General features: G+C 40.2%; 1 protein-coding gene and 1 pseudogene across 1 annotated transcript in view; one reads left to right on the top strand and one right to left on the bottom strand.

Moving 5' to 3' along the window:
* Positions 1-18,461, bottom strand: part of EPHA6 (EPH receptor A6) — a 786,690-nt gene that overhangs the window by 711,315 nt on the left and 56,914 nt on the right. The window lies entirely within an intron of this gene.
* LOC133386100 (dystrophin-like) lies at positions 16,546-17,485 on the top strand (annotated as a pseudogene).

An 18,461-nucleotide genomic window follows, 5' to 3' on the forward strand; every position in this document is an offset into this window, starting at 1 on the left:
CACATATATCAACAACAATATTAAAATAAAACGTAGACATAAACATTAACATTAAAACAATAAAAAGCCTGGGAGTACAGCCAGGTCTTAACCTGGCGCCTAAAAGAAAGCACCGTAGGCGCCAGACGTATCTCTTCAGGTAAGCTGTTCCACAATTCGGGGGCCACTACAGAAAAGGCCCTAGATCTGGTAACAATCCTCTTATATATATCTTGTTAAGGCTTCTTTTTTCCTTCCTTTACATTATATAAATGTTTTCTACAGGTTGATTGCACTACATAATCATCCTTTCGGCGCCAAGTTAAAACCTTTCTCTTCTCCAAGGCATTTTAATTTTTTGTTTAATGATGGTTATGTTTGTAATTTGATCTTAGTTATGCAGTTTTTAGATTGTGAAATTTGATTTTAGATTGTGATGCTTTTGTATTTTCCTGTATTTTATTGTATTTATGTTCACCGCCCAGAGAGCTATTGCTAGTCGGGCGGTATATAAGTTTTAAAAATAAATAAATAAATAAATATTAGCCCCTTTATTGATTTTTCCTACAATGTCAAGCTGAGCTGTCAGAACCAACATGTCAAATTACCTTTGTACCATGAATTTTCCTAGCAATCATATTTTAATAAAGTTTCTCCATAATGAACAGCTCTTGCTACTATGTGCCTAAAGTAAGGTTATTCTCAGGTAACCTCAGCTTTCCTGTATTACTTAATGCCATTATGTGCACTGATTCTATTTCACCTTTTGAATAGTTTCACCTTTTCTTATTACTTCTGTTCATCTTGCCTTGTCTTCCGCCAACAGATTTGCTGGCTGTGAGCCCTCTCATTAGGACTTTAAGGAAATTGAGAGTCTAGATTCAGCCTGAAGCAAGTTTACATAGGACACTGCTGGTTTGTGGAAGTATCCTGGTCTGTAAGAAACAAGCTAATACTGAATTTTCCTTTCTTTTAATAATTTCTTTGCTGCCGCCACCTGCTGTTTGCTTTTTCCTCTCCGCTGCTGCTGGCCTTTTCCATCAGGCATGGCCAGCATGACTACAGCTGGGGTGAGAAAACAGGCAATCAGAAATCAGTAATGGTGTAACACTAGTAGTACTAGCGACTCTGCAAGTGGGAAATGCTCCCAGCAGCCAGAGGCTTTTAAAGTGCACTGTTTCTTTGGACAGACAATGCTCAGTTTGAAACCAAATTATTGTGGAGGATTTGGCACATCAAGTGTGGGGAATCCAAGTGTCTTTCCCACAGCTGGAGTGATAATTATAGGGCGGAAAGAGAACACAGACAATAAAGCAGCATTTTTTTTAAAAAAAAAAGTAACCCTGCCCCTTTGCTGGTATAGGCTGTCAACACCAGGACTGGCACCAGGGGAAAACGAGGTCAGGCCCTGGCCAAGGGCCCCTGATGCCCGGAGGGGCTCCTGAGGGGCACTTCCTTAGGGTGCGAGGGTAGTGCTCCCATTCTGCAATCTGCAGGAGTGTCAGCTCCTGAACCTGCTGTGGATCGCAGAGAGGGAGCTCCCAGGCACCTCCCCCCCAAACACAGTCAGTACAGGCCTGTATCACTCCTGTAAATGATCTGTGTGCTGTGTGAACATGCGTGCCATCAACCAAGATGGTGGTGGAAGCTTCCCTAAGGGCTGATGCCCCTGCTGCCATCTTGGTTGATGGCAAGCATGCGCACACAGTGCACACATGCCTGCCATCAACTAAGATGGAGGCAGAGGCTTCCCTAAGGGGCTGACACCCCTGCTGCCATCTTAGTTGATGGCAGGCATGTGTGCACAGCATGCACGCCATTTACAGGAGCTATAGAGGTAGGTGGGACACGAGGGCAGGTTTATTAGCCCTGCATGGCCTGTATGGAGGAGTTGCACTCTGACACCGTGGACACGGGGCAGGCTGGTGCTCAAGGGCCCAGGCATCCCTGGCGCAGGCCCTGATCAGCACTTTACATAAATTCAGCAAAAGAATATTTTCAGTCATTTCAAAAAGGGAGGAAATAAGAAGGGAGGCTAGTAATTGCAACTCTCTGTAGTCACTTCATAGGCATGGACTCAAATTTGTTCTTTCATGAATGGTATGAAATAAATACCACATATTTTAAAGAAACAATGACAAAAAGATGTAATGTTAAAGATGAGAACACTGTGTTTTTGTTACAGGCATAGAGATCCTTGTCTTGGTCCCTAAGCTCCGCGTTACATATTAATATGTTAACATAGCTGAGGTCAGAAAAGACCAAGAGACAAAAGTAGGCAATGAACACTGTGCCAGAAATAACCAATCAGTGGATAGGAGTTGAATTGGTTGTGCTAGCAGAGCTCAAAGGGATGTAAAAAGCATAATTAGTATTCAAATACTGCAGCAAGCAAACTAAGGGATTGTGGTTGACAAAGTATGGCTTGCATGCTGAAGTGTATGCAAGCTGTCTGGATTAATAGAGTGTGTTCACCTGCCCGTAAGCATTAGTGTTCCTCAGTTACAATCGTCTGCATTCATGTGGATAAAACTGGAAGGAAGAAGGCAAAAACTAGATGACTTTGAATATAACAAATAAAATGGGAACAAGTGAAAGCCTGAAGATGCAGTATGCAATGCAAAACTGATACAGCAGCAATAAAAAAGAGCCCCATAAAGAGAATTTAGCAGCCATTTAACAGTACAGAGGTAACAGGTAGCCAACCATCATATAAAGGTAGTTGCCAAATAACAATTAACTTATGCTTTCCTAGGAGGATAAATTGTATCGACATCAAAGTTCCTTAATTTAGCTGCCGAGTTCAGGAAAAAAAACATGAAAGGCAAGAGAGAGAAGCCAATTTTAGAAAGGAATTACTTATGCAGAATAAAAAGTACATCTGACAACTCAAGGAGAGTAAAGGGGTGGGGGAGGAGAGATGAAAATGTAGTTGTGGATGTGAAAAGAAATAAATTCACCGTGCAAAGCAAAAACATAGAAACTCATAACTTTGCATGAAAAAGCTTTCTTGACATTGAAAATAAGTGTGATGCAGCATATGTTATAAAGACCCATTCCAGCATAAATGTATGTAGACAGGTTTGTGTTTTAGTGTCTCAAACTTTCACTAGCTGCGTTAAAACTCATTTAGGTCCTTTTGGAATTCCTTGGCTATTTTGTCTAAATAGGAATTTCAAAAATGTCTTTGATGCAGAGTTGTTATCAGAGGACCTGAAGGAGAAAAAAGACTGCTTCAGTAGCCAGTAGGGGCAAATATGCTTTTTTTCTTACAGTGCCTCTGGGAATATAGTATCATTCCCATTGGGGCATTTTATAGGACTGAAGAATGGCAGTGGGTATTTACTACAGGCCCACTGCTGTTTGAACCATTGGCAAAGCTTTGTAAAATAAGAACTTTAAAACTTTCTGTCATTTTGTCTTAATAGTAAGCCATCACACATTGTTGTAAACCGCCCAGAGAGCTTGAGCTATGGGGCGGTATACAAATGCAATAAATAAATAAATAATCCCCCAGTGAAAATTATTAGAATTTTTCCTTCCCCAAAAAATGTTTCCAAAAAATACTGTCACTTTTTGGAGGGAGATGCATAGTCCTGTGAAAGTAGGGGTATTTTCAATATGAGTGTGGGCCATTGCTATCCTGGCTTTTTAAGGCTGGAAGACGGAGACCAGTCAGGTGGGTTAAAGGAGTGGTGAATGCTTTCTTACAGAGAGGCATAGTTCCATCTAGCCCTAAGGGGGCAGTAGTAATATGTCCATGAACCCCACCATATTGGATAATTTCTGGCTGGTTGCCAATATTCCATTCTTGGGAAAGGCACTCAAGCATGTGGTAGCATATAAACTATGTTTTCTGGATGATACAGAATATCAATCCAGCTTCAGGCTATGAAATAGGAATAGCTTTGGTAGACAATCTAAATGGGTTCCAGACTGGAGAAGTGCATCACTACTGGTTTTGCTGGACCACTCAGTGGCTTTTGAGACCATTGACCATGTCATCCTTCTGGACTGCCTGGCTGTAATGGACTTGGAGTCACCATGCTACTAGCCTTTCCTGAGGGTCAACTCCAGAGGATAGTGCTGGTGGTAGCAGCTGGTCATCATGATTATCTTGTTACCAGTGCTTTCCATCTTATTCATTTATTTATTACATTTATATACCGCCCCATAGCAGAAGCTCTCTGGGCGGTTTCAATTAAAAACATTAAAAACAAATATATAAATTTAAAACATTTTTTTAAAAAAAAACACAATTTAAAAACACATGCTAAAATGCCTATGCTTTATAAATTCTACATGAAAACATTGGGGGAAGTCACTTGGAGATTTGGATTTCAGTGTCATCAACAGGATGTTAACAACATCTAGCTCTAGGTCTCCTTTACACCTGATTCCAGAGAAGCTGTTGAGATTCTAAACTGGAGCTGGTAATTGGCTAAAAACAGATGAACAAACAAACTTAATTCAGACAAGATAGAAGTGCACCTGGTCAGTAGAAAGGCTGATACTGGACTATACTGTAAATCCAGCCTGTTTTGGATGTGGTTGCACTCCTCTTGAAGACTCAGGGTTCATAGTATGGGGGTATTTCTTTTCCTGGCCTTGAACATTTGTATTCAGGGGTCAGCCACGGCCAGGAGTAATTCTGGCCAGCTTAGGTTTTATTGTGCCCCAGGCACAGGGAGAGTTAGATCAGGGAGAGGAGGCAGATGAGGATGAGGTTCCTGGGGATGTTGTAGAAGGGGGGGGCTCTGACAGCTCACAGACTTCCCCAGCCAGCACCCCCATTGAGGCAGGACCAGCCCCGCCTGTGAGTTCCCCACCCAAATCATTGGGAAGCGACCCTTCATGCATGCCAGCCCCGCCCACGCAAGAATCCCCACCTGGCACTTCAAATGCTTCCCCGCCAATCAGCATCCCATGCCTCCAGAGCCTGCACTGTCGCCTAGCAAAGCCCTGCTGTCAGATGGGCCATCGGAGGCTCGGCCCCCCTTGCCCTGCGTGAGGAGGCGTAAGAAGAGAAACTTTCAGAGGGTGAAACTCTGTCAGAGCCATCACTTGACATGAAGACCTTCCCTACTTAAGCAGGTGCCTTCCCAGACTCTAGTGCTGAGTCAACTCTCCCCACACGCCACAGAGACTGTTTAGGTAGAATAGTTAGAGAAAGTAGTGAGTCAGGATAGATAGGTTTATGAAGCACACTGCTTTGGATGTGACCATCACATTAATAAAATGAGAAACAGAACAAACCTCGCCTTAGTTTGGTTCCTTTATCTCTGGGCAGGACAGGTTTGTGTGCTACCTATGCTTGTTCATAAAAAATACTGGATCAGACCATGGTAATACATATCTTTGCTATATCCAGATTGTACTATTGCAATCCCCTCTACATGGGATTGCTTCTGAGAAGTGTTCAGAAACTTCAGCGGGTGCACAATGTGGCAGTGAGAGCTACTGCTGGTTCCTGGGATCATGTTCCTCCCTTATAAAAACAGTGTCTGTTAGTTGCTGTACACAATTCAAAGTGTTGGTTATAATTTTTAAGGCCCCAAACAGATTAGAACCAAGATAGAATCTGGCTGATGGTTAGGATCTTATGGAAAAGCTACTGAATGTTCCACCAGTTTCAGAGCTGCATTTGCTGGGAACAAGAAAGACCTGTCTGCCCCCATACTGTAATTCTTTCCCAAGAAAGGCTTACCCAGCCCCCTCACTTACGGCTTTTCCCTGAGGTGTAAAAACCTCACTCGTTTAGACAGGCCTTTGGACTCGAAGATTTTTTGTGCTTTTGCAAGTGTTTATTGTTAATATTTTATCTGCTTTTTTGTTATGTTTTAACTGGTTTATTGGATTTTATTTTTGTATTTGATATTTTGCTGTTTTTCATTTTTTAATTCTCTCTTTATTAGTACTATTGTTATTGTGGTTAGCCACTTTGGGCATGACTCATGGAAACGCAGGATATAAATGTTTATCATAAATAAATATACTGGCAAATGCTGGTTTGGGAACCTGGGTTTATAGAGTCAACACATAGTTTCTCCTTTACAGTCAGAGAAATATCTGGCCTTTTCAGAAACTTGTAGCAGGATGAAGTTTGGTGTTAATATTGTATTAAAAATCCTCAGCAAAAATGGTGTAATTATAACCATATGTTCTCCAAAAAACACTGGTTTTGTTCCATACAGAAATGGTAGCAAGGTAATGTCTGCTTTTATATTTAATATTTTATTAAAATACTTTAAATTTAAAAGGAAGAATTTTAAAATCTCAAGATCAATAAGTTCTTCATCTTAAATATCATATTGGTCAGCATGTTTGTATTGTTACTTTAGGGAAACTAATGATGAATTAAATAGAAAACAATATGCTTTTTAAGTTTCCAGGAGTGACTAGTGTTATTACAAACAGTGAGCTTGAGATGCAGAAACTAAGAAAAGTTTCTAAGACAAGTTAAGTGATGGAGTGCAATATCTTCACATTTTCTTGTGTCAACTTTGTGGTACTCCTGTATGAAGAAATACTAAATAGCTTGCCTTTCTAGGACATGTTTGCTACCCAAACTGTTCAAGTCTATCAGCTGAAACAGAAGCATGCAGTTGTAATTTGGAACCTGGGCAAGGAGATAATTCCCCTAATCCAGTGCTTCTCTGTGAATTTGGGACCTCCACTTCATACACTGTGAATTTGGGACCTCCACTTCATACTTAGAGATTTCTGTTCTGTAAGGACATCGCCATTCACTTAGTTAATTCACTAGGAAATTCTGAAAGTGCAAACACAGAGGTATATATTGAAGAAGTTGGGGAAGTCTTTGCACACACAGGAGCTTCATGTGCACAATTCGAACATTGCATCAAGGCAAATGAGTGAAATTGTGGAAAGCCACATAGTGCAAAGATACAGTACTTCAAGAATAAATTGGAGGTAGTCGGGAATAGAAATACATTTTTCACTCTTACAACTTGCCTGCATTAGTAACTTTGCAATATTCCTAGCCTACAACCTCTCGTAAAACAAGAACTAACAATAAAGCTCATTGAGTAAGTAAGCTGTCAAAGTGCCCACTGTATTGAATGATATGTTGGTCAGACATGCTTATAAATATCATTTCCACTTATAGTTAATAAACATTCAAAAAATATTCAAACAATATAATTTTAACAGAACAAAAAATTCAAGTATAAATAGCATTTTAAATGAATATAAAATAAGCTTATTCCTCTTTCTTCCAGAATGTGCTCCACGATAACATAGAATACCTAACAATTCCCAGGAACAGGGAACAATGTGTAATGGGCATTTGTCACCTGTGTACAGTTAATATCCATATCCATACTGCCATGTCTGGCTATAAACACAAATCAAGCAGCCAGAAATGTAGGGACTTTAAACAAAAAGAAATTCTCCATTTTTTCTGAACACACAACACATTTTATATGAGGTGGAAACACTGATAAATAAATAACTATGCATACTTTTAGCCCACCCTTCATCCGAAGATCTCAGGGTGTCTTACATTTCAATTAAAACCACACTCACAAAACCTTATAAAAGAGCAAATAAAGCAACCATAATAATCCATAATAAAATCCCAGAGAACCTACCATGGCTCTCACTGTGATGGCAGGTTAAACTTCCTCAAATGCTCGGGCAAACAGGTACATTTTTACCTGATGCTGAAACACTAATAGGATTGGCGTCAATCATGCTTTCAGATGAATGAAGCAGACGTTTGGGCATTGAGCCAAGATAGCTAAGTGGAACTTTACAGCATAGGGAAAGTACACCTCTGGATACCAGATACCAGATACAAATGGAAGGGGAAACTAAATATGGTGTTGTTTCTGTTTGTATTTACTAGATATGATATGGCTTTGGTTCATCTAGCCCACTACTGTTTACACTGAGGGCAGTGGCTCCTAGTCTCTTCAGGAGAGGGCTTCCCCAATCCAGCACCTGAGATTCCTCCCTGTACTAGGAATACTAGGGACTGAAAAAGGTACTTCATACATGTCAAGTTTATACTCTCCTCCTGAGCTACTGCTCTTACTGAAGTGCCCTATCTTTTCCCTCTGAATATTCCTACTTGTAGGGTATAACATATACTTTGAATTTAAAAAATAATTTAACTACATTATCTAGTAGTAATACATCAAAAGGACTGGCATTCGTAAGAATTTATTTATTTATTATTTGATATAAATCCCGCCCTTCCCCCCAGCAGCAGTCCAGGGTGTCAAACAAAAGCACTAAAAACACTTTAAAACATCATAAAAACAGACTTTAAAATACATTACAACAAAACATCTTTATAAACATTTTTTTAAAAAGCTTTGAAGACATCTTAAAAAAAGAAAAAAGATTAAAAACATATTGTGTTTTTTTTCCAAGGTTTAAAAGCGTATTACAACAATTCCAACACAGATGCAGTCTGGGATAAGGTCTCAACTTAAAAGGCTTGCTGAAAGAGGAAGGTCTTCAATAGGCACCAAAAAGATAACAGAGATGGAGACTGTCTAATATTTAAAGGTAGGGAATTCCACAGAGTAGGTCCGTTTCCTATATTGTGCAGAACGGACATCTTGCAGATTGCAGTGATCGACTGGGTAAATAAGGGATAAGACGGTCTTTCAGGTATCCTGGTTCCAAGCTGTATAGGACTTTGTACACCAAAACCAGAACCTTGAACTTGGCCTGGTAGCAAATGTGCAGCTAGTGCAATTCTTTCGGCAGCGGGGTGACATGTTGCCTCAGTGAGCAGTCTCACCGCCGCATTTTGCACCAGCTGCAACTTCCAGACCAATCTCAAGGGCAGCCCCACATAGAGCACATTACAGTAATCCAGCCTGGAGGTTACCAGTGCATGGACAACAGTGCCTTGCAAACAATTCACCGTAGGCCTCTGAAGGGTCTAAAACTCCATTTCCTGACAATATGAAAAAGCTCCACTGGAGGGCTACTTGAGGATGTGATGGAGGCAGAGAAGTGGGCCTTCTTCGCCATCCTCACCCCCACACAGTAGGCATGGTTACGATGTTTTACTTGTGCCCGGTCATCCTCAAAGCACGTCTGTCACCACTTGTGCTCTAGCTGTTGTCCAGCCTGTTTCATTGCCCTTAGCTCACTGGTGTACCAAGGTGCAAACTGGGCTCCACGATGCTGGAGTGGGCGCTCAGCGGCAACTGTGACAAGAGCCTGACGCACCTCACTGTTCCACAGCATGACAAGGGCTTCAACAGTGTCACCTGCTCTATCTACTGGAAACTCCCCCAGGACTTTCAGGAATCCAGTGGATTCCCTTAGTCTCCAGGGGCGGACCATCTTAATCTTAGTCCACCACCCCTGCAGGGAAGGATCGGAGCCAGAAGTCTAAACATCACCAGGAAGTGGACTGACCATGACAATGGGGTGACATCCACCCTCCTATCTCCAGACCACCCCTTTCTCCATCTGGAGCAAAAACCAAGTCGAGGGTGTGCCCTGACCTATGCGTCGGCCAGTGACAGCTTGAGACAGCCCCAAGATCATCATGGAGGTCATGAAGTCCTGAGCTGGAACACTAGAGGCAGCCTCAGCATGGATATTGAAATCACCCAGGACTATCGTTCTGGGCTCCTCCAATATCACAGCCAAGATGGCCCCCGCCAGTTGAGTCAGAGAAGCTGCCAGGCAGCAGGGTGGATGGTACACCAGCAGCAATCATAGTTTCCTGTCTCCTTGGCCTGACACCAGGTGCAGGCCCTCACAGCCACCTCCAAGACAGAATGGTTTCCTGGTGACAGAGATGGAAGTTCTCTAGACCATAGCAACTCCTCCCCCCCTCCCATCCCTGCAGCCTGTGCTGGTGTTGCACCGAGCATCCAGGTGGGCAAAGTTGGGTCAGATCAACTCCTCCCAGCTCACCCACCCAGGTCTCGATAATGCACACCAAATCGGCACCCTCATCCACAATCAAATCATGGATGAGTGTGGTCTTGTGTACCAATCTGGCGTTAAACAACAACACACCCAGGCCAGTGGGCACAGCAGATGAGCAACGAGGAACCCATCCAATCTAAATGGCCATTTAGTGTCTAGCATTGAGCCTAACATCTACTTGCCAATCATTGTCTCTGTAATATACAGTATTGTCCTTTTTTATATACTGTGCATATTTACATTTAGATTTCATACGTTATCCATAAAAGGTGCAATTCTTTCCCTAATTATTTATACATAACTCCCATTGATGTCACTAATATTTACTGGTGCATATGGCAAAACTGCTTGAAAAAATATGTATCTTAAACAGTATGAGTGTGGATGGCAAGGTAATGTTTGCTGTGCAGTATAGTTTAAAAATCAGTAAAAGAATCTCTCATTTCATCTTCAAAACAGCCCTGACAATAAAACTGAGAGAGAATAACTTTCTCTAGGCTATCAATGTCAGCTTCATGGCTGAGGAGGAGAAAGCTTCTCTGCATTCACATCTTAACTCATAATTTTTACACAACACTTTCTCACCAATGTGCAATAAATAGTGGATGAACAGGCAAGACTAAAGTGGCTCAGGAGGACAGGCTTTGTTTAAGCTCTGAAACGGGACAAAGAACTTGAGGGAAGAAAGGGAGTGACTTGAGAAATACAGCAATATAAGGAACTGAACAGCAGACACCATGAAGGCAGAAGTGGAGGAAAGAGATACTAGAGTCAGACAACAGTTGAACTTATCTTGAACGCAGAGATTGAGAAGGGTAAAGGGAAGAGAGATAGGCAGCACTACCGTGTCTTGTTTTAAATCCATGGTATATGGAAAAAGTGCTAGGTTCATAACTTTCAGTGTGTGCTAATTGCAATAAGAATACACATGCAACCTGATTTTTTTAAACCTGATACTAGTAGAAAAAGATAAAGCAGTTATAGAAGGTAGTACAACTAAATGGGCAGCTCCAGTAAATGCCCTTAGTTACTGTGGCATGAAATGAGGAGCTAAAACTAATCCCTTTAGCTATTCCACATGAAAATGAGATCTAAAGCTAATCCTTTTATAGTAACTATACCACATGAAATGGGGTATTTAACTAAATCTCCTTAATCATCATGGCAAGAATCAGGGAGCTAAAGTCAATCCCCTTAGCTATCCCACATGAAACAGAGAGCCAAAGCAATCACTTTAGCTATGGTGGAGTAAAAAAGGAACTCCATGAACCCCTTTAAGCTATTATGACTTGAAATAAATACTGACATATTTCTCAACACAGGCAGGCCCTAATTAGGGAAACAGCAATGTCTACTGGTGCAGTGAGCTGAACTGGTTGTCTTTATATATTATGTGATCATTGCTTTTCTTTTTAATTACTTATTTTTGACAATATAAATCACAGTAAAAGCATATTGCACAGAACTAGAAGTGATTTTTTAAAAAAACTGAGTACAGACCACAAGATAAAGAAAGTTTAGAGCTATAGATAATTAATGCTTGCTCTGTGCTTTTATTCATAATTAACTGACAAGTCTTTGGTTGCCGCCCTGGGCTCCTGCTGGGAGGAAGGGAGGGATATAAATCAATCAATCAATAAAATTAATGCAAATCTTAGAAATGGTTTCCCATATAGGGCATTGTGTTCATGAACTGCCTTGTCCAGATACTGTCCAGCTCTAAAGGCATTGGTATAGGCACCATAAAACAGATGGGCAACAGTCTACAGCAACCAATCAGGCTGCCAGTTTCCAGACTTTCCAAAGAACTAGCCATAATCTAAGCCACTGTCCTTCAACTTTGGGTGCTCAGATGTAGTTCGGCTACATTTCCCATCATCCTTGGCCACTGGCTAAGCTGGCTGGGGTTGATGGGGGTTATAGTCCAACAACATCTGGGTACCCAAGGTTGAAGAACAGTGCCTTAGATGATGGCTAGTTGTTAAGCAGAATCAGGACTGGCCAGATGTTTGATGCACCAAGTACCACTGAATGCATCTTAATCCTGATTTTATTTCTTGTAAAATTCTTGCACAGCTCACATGAAACAAAAATATAATAAAGTTAAATATTAAATATTAATTAATTGCTGTAAACCATCCAGAGAGCTTCGGCTATGGGGTGGTATATAAATGTAATAAATAAATAAATAAATAAATATTAAACTAAAGGCAGGGAGGACAAATAACCTTTAAAGATGACAGAATAATCATACAATAGTTTTAATTTTAAAATATGGACAACTCAGGAACCACAGAAGCTGGCATGTTTAAAGCTAAACTGCTAGTTCTTAATGTAATCTAGTATTTCACACAAAGCCAAATAATTGCCATTGGATTCAAGTATTGCAAATGACTGCATCAAATTCAGTGCCAAACAAAAGCAATTTTTTTAGGGTAGATAGCTGCAGTTACACAGGCATTTTGTGCTACCCAATGGACAAGCTGCTGGTCATAAACTGTAGAGAACATTCCAGAACAGCTCTTTACTTACAAGTTGTTATATCTCAGCCTCATTTACCATTTGTAAAATGCAAATCTTAGCAACTTACCTGTGTGGATGGATAATGAAAATCATAGATAGCAGTATTTATTTTTCTAGTCTGACACCTGATGGTTCTTCAGACTATCGGGATACACACAATGGTGTGGTGCTAACTAGCTTTAAGGTGCTGCATTCTGGCTAAAAGGAGAGTTTGAGTCTTTTTGAACGTAACAGAATCTCTAATGACAAGTGCTTGAACTTTGCCCCTGCAATTTCTGAAACATTTCTGAGGCAGTGGCATGCAACGTCTCCACCTGATAGCTTCAAGGAGGTGATACTGAATAAAATTACTGTCTTAGCCTCTACAAATATATCAGAACACATAGAAAAATACTTGCAATTCATCTTGAATTTCCATATGTTCAGTATATAAGCTCATTTCCCATCTTTTCCAACATTTCAAATATTCAAGCAGACTTCTTCTTTACACTGCCTGTGTTTTTCACTGTTATGCAACCATAAACATACAAACTGCCTTTTTACTGTAATCTTTTGAATATTACAAAAAATCAATTTCTTTAAGCAAATCTAAGTTCTAAAAGAGCATTTTGGGGTTCACACCACAAAAAAGGCACATGGTTCAGGAGTTCTGTGTAAAGGAATAAGTACATCCAGATAGTACATTCTGCAAATTATATCTACAGAAAAAATCAGGGAAGAAGAATTTATGTCTGTCAGGAGTCAGAAAGTAAAATTGTATACATATTCTTTCCACACTTCTACAGTCTTGTGCCAAGGTGGAATCAATGTGTCCCCATCCATGTGGATATGTGAATGCTGTACCCATATTGGGATTATATGCATTTCTCCACAAGGGAAATACATACATATTCAAATGAAGCTCAAAAGCATGAAAAAGGAAGCACAATTCACTCATGCATCCTTTATATTTGCTTCTATTTCATGGGGAAATTAGCTTTCAGTCACAAGACTTCTTCCAGTCACAACTTCCAGGACTCTCAGAACCTTTTCTTTGATACACAAGTACACTCAGGAGCAAGGCTGTTATCACTAGGGCTGAACTTTTTAATAATAACATATAGGATTTTAGTTGTATTTTATGTTTTTAATCACGTATGTGAGCCACCTTGTGCGGGTTTGTCCTGAAAGGCGGCGTAGAAATATTGGCATAGCAATATTGCATATAAAATGAATAAATGAGTCACTTATTAATGAATTAATAAATGAATAAATGAGTCACTTTCATGGCAGCATCAAAAAAGCTTGTCCTTTCAACAATTTTTCAGCAGTCATTGATTAAATATTCATATATTTATTAATATTGTCTTGGATCCAGATTAAATTAGTTGTGCTTTAGGTCAACTGAAATCAGTGGACCTTAGGTTAGTCATGACTACCTTGACCTATTGATTTCAATGGAACTAAAGCATGATTTAGTCTGGATCCACCCTATCGATTGGCCTTTATCATTTTCTCTGTCAACGGGCTTCATTTGCCCTTTGTGACACTGTCATGGAGCCAACTCTATGTAGCATCATGACATCATTCTATTCACTCAGTGAACTCCAACTGGTTGACTGACCCAGGAAGAAGAAAGTAACAGTGATACGTGAACTCTGCTCTGTTCAGTTTGGAAGTAGATCATTAACTGCAAGTTATTGAAAACAAAAAAGGTGATCAGACAAGAGTCAAATTTCACACATTGATAAGATTCAGTCAAAGAAATATTTAGCTTCATGAATCTATTCATATAGTGGTCTGGTTCATACAATACATTAAGCCAAACTAAGACTTACCAGGACTGTGCAGTTATGCTGGCTCACTGACAGTTGCTCAATGTGCTTTGTTCCTGCCTGGTCCTTTTAGCTCAGCATGGCAACTAAGCCAAAGTTTGGCTTAGTATGTTGTCCAAACCTGGGACTGTGGTTAGGCTCTCTCCTTAACCACAAGCTGTAGCCAAAAACAAACCTTGGCTACAGCTTGTAGTTAAGGAGAAGAGAGCTTAACCAGGAACCTGGAAAACCTTGGCATAACTGCCACACTGCACTGAACAAAAAGGCCTAGGGAAAAGAAAGTAGCTGTAACCTTTTCCTTGGGAGCCTGCATGTGGTTGGGCTTAGCTCTATGTGCGAACATAGTCAGTAAAACAAAGCAAACTTGAAAAGAGATTTTAAAATGCAGTTTTTGAACTTTCTTCAGATAGGTGCACATACTGGTATCATTATCTACTGATTTCAGTCTAAATTGATAGAAATTTTCTGGTACTTAAAAAAAAAGCTTGACTGACATTTTAACTTCTTTAAAATAGAACCTTTGAACATTCACCCATTTTGCCACCTCATACAACATAGTTACAAATAAAAAATCTAATCTAATTCAGAATTTCTGAAGGATATAAAATGATGCACTTATATAAGCCTAGAAATTTCAAGTAAAGGTTTGGAAAAGAAAGGGATGAGCTTATTAGGAAACAAGCTATATTACAGTTAAAGTGATATACTGCAGTCAGCTATGTGGATTCTTCATGGATTTTACCTCCTTCTGAGTGCTTTATGCTAAACATTACAAAGTCATTCAGGGAGAAAAGCGAAGACAGCCTCCCAGCATGAAGCTTTAGTTAGAGGTCATCCTGCTGGAAAATTAGCAAGGAACATTGTTCAACGTACTTGATGCACTGGGCTACTAACTGGTCCCATTTTGAGGATGAAACAATATCCAATATTACAAACATATTTATATATCACATCACATTAATATAATAGGAATGTAAAACACATACAGCCAGTAAGTTAAGCAAAACATTAAGGTATATGGATTTGGAAGAAAATACACCTTTTAAAAATAAATTGCAATTATTATAACATTCTTAGTTAGGAGCAAGTTCTACAGACTTAACTCCCTCTGAATTCAGAGTCAAAACACATAGGATCAGGCTGTTAGTCGATGAATTGTACACAAATCTATCGTTGCCAAAGCAATCTGCATTTGTTACTTTCCTATGACACTAAATATTATTACTTATTGTTAGTCTAGAGCAGTACAAAATTTAATAGTAAAGATGTCACTTTCAGAGGACTCACTATCTAAAAAAGAAAAGCAAAGATCTCTCACATCTAGCATTCTCCACACAGGTCTTGAATTTATTATAATGTTACTTGCTTACATTACCATTTTGTGCAGTGTCTTGAACAATGTGGATGTTCCAAGACTCTAGAGCAACTTTTAACAAGATATGGTTACCTACAAACTGGTGTACAGTCCTGTGTGAATGCCTCAAGAGCATATAAGGCATCCAAACTTGATGTTAATATGTGCCTTTGCGGGAACAGACACTCCACATACAGACTGTATAAAATTTTCACCAATACCTCAAAAAACTGCCACTGCAGTAACTCAGAAGTAGCCAATGTGGTGTCCTCCAAATGCTGTGCACTACAACTCCCATCATCCCGGACCACTGGCCATACTGGCTGGGGCTGATGGGAGTTGTAGTCTATAACATCTGGAGAGCACCATGTTAGCTAACCCTGCTATAACAAAACCCAAGCTCCAAAGTAAATTAACTAAGTAAACAACAACAACAACAACAAAAAACAAGTATGCAGGTAGAGTTGGGGTCGGAAGGGCTATTCGGCATATTGTGCAGAATTTCAGATGTACTATCTGCTCTTGGACAGAAGTTGTTGGTGTGTGCTTGATGCAATGAGCTCCAGGCCCCCAGATAACAAGTTCATTCCCTTAAGCAAACCTGAAAGATGATGAGAGAGGGAGAGAGGTTGGTAAACGATAACTAGATCTAATGGCTGGTGGAGTTTGAAGTGTTGCAGTATTGCACAGCTTTTTCTCTCTCTGGACCAGCCTTTCCCTTCATCATGTATCTACCTCTTGTGTGCAAACATTAGGAAGCAACTGCCAGAGATGCTGTCTGGAGAGCAAGAGTGGGCTGCAATGTCCAGAGCATTGCAGGACATTGAAGGCTCCATGCAATTAGCGGTGCAGGTTCCCTAACACAAATTTAAACAAAGGACATATTGCCTTTGAATAAGGGATTGAACTACATAATCTACAGTACCATTTAGCTCTATATTTCTACATATGCATAATCAAAAAGTGCTGGAGGATGTTCACTGTACAGTGTTGGAGGGAGACAACATGGAAACTCCTGTTACTCTGATCAACTTCTGGCCAGTAGATTCTGCACCTACTTCATCCCCTCCACTTTCACATGACGAATACCCACTCACAGATTGAACATTATACTAGCAGGCTAGCGAAAATGGAGAACCCCAGTGGGACATACCTGAATGATAGCATTTCTCCTAGTGAGAGCATAGATGATGAGCATTTGTTAATCCAGCACTACTGCCAAAGTCTGAATCAAGAATCCCCATTCAGTCAACCTTGAAGCCCTGCACAGATTCTAATTTCTTTGGAGAGCAAAGAAAGAGGTGAACTGGAGAGAATCCTAGCAGACTTGGAGGAAGAAAACAGAAATCTTCAGGCTGAAGCAGCAACATGATCACAAAACACTATCTCCACTGCTGTCCCCGCCTGAGATGATGCCCATTTCCCCTCAGAGTCCACGAGATGCTGAACTCACTACAGAAGCCAAACTACTTCATCAGCACAAAGGTCGACTAGAAGCCAGGATGCAAATCCTGGAGGATCATAACAAACAGCTGGAATTACAGCTTCACAGGTTGAAGCAACTGTTGGAACAGCCTCAAGAGGATGCCAAGGTGAATGGTACAACCCAGTCTTCTCTCCTATTTTGTTACAGAGGCCAGATAGTAATCAGCCAATGCATCTCCATGTACTTGGCAGTCAGACTTCAGAATCTATAGGTGAGGATGATCTGTTCAGTCTTCCCCAGAACACAACCATAGGGTTAGAAGAGGTCATGGAACAGCTCAACGATTCCTTCCCAAGTACAAGAGGCCACAATGTAGGTAGCCTCTTCCACACGGCAGATGATTTCAGACAAGCAATAGAAACCTTCGTGACCATGATGACAGAAAACAAGGTGTTAGAATAGCAACTCAGTACCTGCATGGATTTTATAATATTTATATGACAAAAGGATTAGACTGTATGAGTTTACATGAAAACAAATCAATATTTTTGTGAAGGCACTATACTGTAGTTTCTTAAGTCTGTTATTGTTTTGTTAACAATGGTAGGTTTCACACGTCTATGCAACTGTACAAAAAAAATTAAGAAAACTACCTGTAAAATCTTGATAGCTACATAACTTGCCATTTCTTTACATGGAATACATTATGGGTTGTTAAAAAAATTATAACCATTATAAAGAAAGATTGTAAACAAAGTGTGCTTTATAAAAAAAACATCCCCAAGGGCTAGGTAAAATACAGAGAGTTACAGTCACAGATACAAATAACAAAACTGTCTAGCCTAATCTATACTTACAATAGAGGTAAACAGCAAAATAACTGCATGGTTCCACATCTCCCCAGAGATGTATAGCCTGGATAGCAGATGGAACATAGAACCTCAACATCAGGTAACATCAAGAACATTGAGGAACAAAGGCTATGGTCTGAATACTATTCTTATGGAAAAATGCCCAGCAACAGCCAGAAATTAATTAGCCAATCAGGGGGCTTTCTGATGATGAAAACTTCTGGAGCTTTCGCGCCTAACGTTCATGCACTCACCAACCTTCTCCGGCCGATGGGCCTTGAAGTACCAGTCTCAACTGATAAGCAGGTAATCTTGCTTGCAGCTTAATTAACTAGTTTCATCAGTGAATCTCATGGCCTCTCAGAGGCCCCATTTTAGGCAAGATGTACCCCCCCCCCACAGTTCCTTGCCTCAGAACAGGGTGTTTTTATCTAAACCTTATCCACAATCTAATTAAGCAGAAGCACTTAGATTTGCAATTTTAGGATAGTTTTTCATAATAAAATCAACTCCCCCCCCCCAGTATAGCGATTCCCTCCAAAAAACTTTTGTGGGATGGTGTGTGTCCTGCTTGAGAATAGGTCCAT

Source organism: Rhineura floridana, chromosome 5 (genome assembly GCF_030035675.1).
Source record: "Rhineura floridana isolate rRhiFlo1 chromosome 5, rRhiFlo1.hap2, whole genome shotgun sequence".
Lineage (NCBI taxonomy): Eukaryota > Metazoa > Chordata > Lepidosauria > Squamata > Rhineuridae > Rhineura > Rhineura floridana.